This window comes from Polistes canadensis, unplaced genomic scaffold, assembly GCF_001313835.1.
Source record: "Polistes canadensis isolate GaletaPanama2010 unplaced genomic scaffold, ASM131383v1 scaffold_4, whole genome shotgun sequence".
Lineage (NCBI taxonomy): Eukaryota > Metazoa > Arthropoda > Insecta > Hymenoptera > Vespidae > Polistes > Polistes canadensis.
In genome coordinates, this window is record NW_014569551.1 from 2,008,007 (window position 1) to 2,010,205 (window position 2,199).

Below are 2,199 nucleotides of genomic sequence, written 5' to 3' on the forward strand. Positions count from 1 at the left end.
TTTAATTATTTATTTTTATTTTTATTTTATTTATTATATCATACAGTATATTCTCTTATATATTGTGAATAAGAAAGATTTATTTAAAACGTTTCCTCGATACACAGTATAAAAATAAAAGTCACATTTTATTTGTAGAATCTTAAAGGATTTAATCCTATTATATATATATATATTTGTTATCAGTATAATTAATAATAATAAAAATAAAATAATATCTACAAGATTTGTCTCTGACAATTTGCAGAGGGAAAATGGTTTAAACCATATAATTCTTATATGACCCATATATTAACAAGAACAAAGTTTGAAATGACTTGTCCTTTAAATTTATACCAAACAATATTGCGACCCTTACGAAACAACGTGTTAACTGTTAAGATTATTAAGATAATGTTACAAACAATCTGAATCCCTAATCTTTTATTAATCCGATTGAATATATATGTCCACGTGTTTTTGATTTCGTTAACAAAAGTATTTCATTCAAATGCAATTTTATTGTTTTGTGTGTGTGTGTGTGTTTTAAGGATATTGATATTAGAATCATGTTTGAAAAAAAAAGAAAAAGAAAAATGATTCGAGTCGACGTTTTTTCTCTTTTATTTTGTTTTTGTTTTATCATCCCTCCACAACCCCCCCCCCTCCCCCCCGAAAATAGAACATCCGAGTTTAACATTTTAGCGCGCATTTTCTTAACGCGCTCGCGCCGGATGCTGTTGGATCGATTTACCCAGCACTTTTCCAGGACCAAAGGTAAATTGAATTTCGTTCGATCGACCCTTTTACGATATATCCATTCTGCGTATCCAGACAATTTTCAAATTTTTTATAATAAAAGAGAAAACAAGAAAATTAAATGAAATAAGAAATAATAAGAAAGGTACTTTGTTAAAACTTAATGGTTTTAGTAATGGGTACTCAATTTATATGTAGAAATAGTGAGAAAATATATATATATATATATATGTAGATAGAAGATCGTTTTTAAACTGTTTGCATCGAAAAGGTAAAGTCTCTCCGGAAATAATATCCTGAAAGATATTGTAGAACCAGTCAAGAGATAAATTTGGATGAACGGATGCTCGAGATAATTTATATTCCAGATCTTCAGTTCCCTCTAACACAATCTTATATAATACGTGCCTATATATATATATATGTGTGTGTGTGTATGTATGTGTCGAGTGAGATTGGATGTTTGGGTGTATTGGATTGTCGAGAAAGTTCGTGTGACGTTTTTTTTTTATTTTTTCAAACAAAAATTATTTAAATTACAATTTATTATATTCCGATTTAATTATTATTATTCCAATACAATCGAAAATTATTTAAACAAATTATATATATATATATGCTTTTCCAATATTAAAAAAAAATATATTCGAATATGAAATATTATGAAATACAAAATGTAATTTTCTAATAAACAGATGTAATAAATTGTGGGGGGGTGATGTACCTTTTGAAAATCGGCAGGATACTTGGGAGAGGGTGGGCGGGAGGGAAGGGGTTGCTTCAATGTGTGTGTGTACGTAAATAAATGCGTTGTAATTGAGTTATGTTTACGACATCCTTCCTGAATTACTAGCTCTGACAAATTAGCGCTATTTTAAAATCGCGTTTGCGAGAGCAAAGGTTATCATCGTGTTCGTTAATGGGATAAGTAAAGTAGGTCAAAGGTGCTCTCCTAGTTGTGTCGATGAAAATGTTAGTAGTAGTAGTAGTAGTAGTAGTAGTAGTAGTAGTAGTAGTAGTAGTAGTAGTAGTAGTAGTAGAGTAGTAGTAGTAGTAGTAGTATAGTAGTAGTAGTAGTCCGGTTCGTGTACAAAATTTTCTTTTTTATTTTTCATCTCCTGCGTGTTCCCTTTTTTTATTCTTTTTTTGTTTGTTTTTTTTCTCCCCCCCCCCCCTCCGAAAAGATGGTACCTTTTATTCGCGAATTGAAATTTACACGTGCGCGTTTGTAGTAAATAAATATTCGCAAGTATCTTTTATAAAAAATTTTTTGTTGCTACAGGTTACATCAAAATTTGTTATACCGATTTTATTTTCTTACTTCTTGATTATTTATTTTCGCTTGTTCATTTTCTAATTGTATAATAACATTTGTTTAAAAGGGGATTATTTTAATTGCAAGTTTTGTCGTTTTTATTTCTTTATTTTTTTTTTTTTTTTTTTTTTTTTTTTTTTTTTTTT

At 28.8% G+C, this 2,199-nt stretch overlaps 1 protein-coding gene across 3 annotated transcripts in view; it reads left to right on the plus strand.

Annotated features, from left to right (window-relative positions):
- LOC106787185 (sodium/potassium-transporting ATPase subunit alpha) overlaps positions 1 to 2,199 on the plus strand; it is a 77,570-nt gene that overhangs the window by 13,681 nt on the left and 61,690 nt on the right. The gene's annotated exons all lie outside the window — the stretch shown is intronic.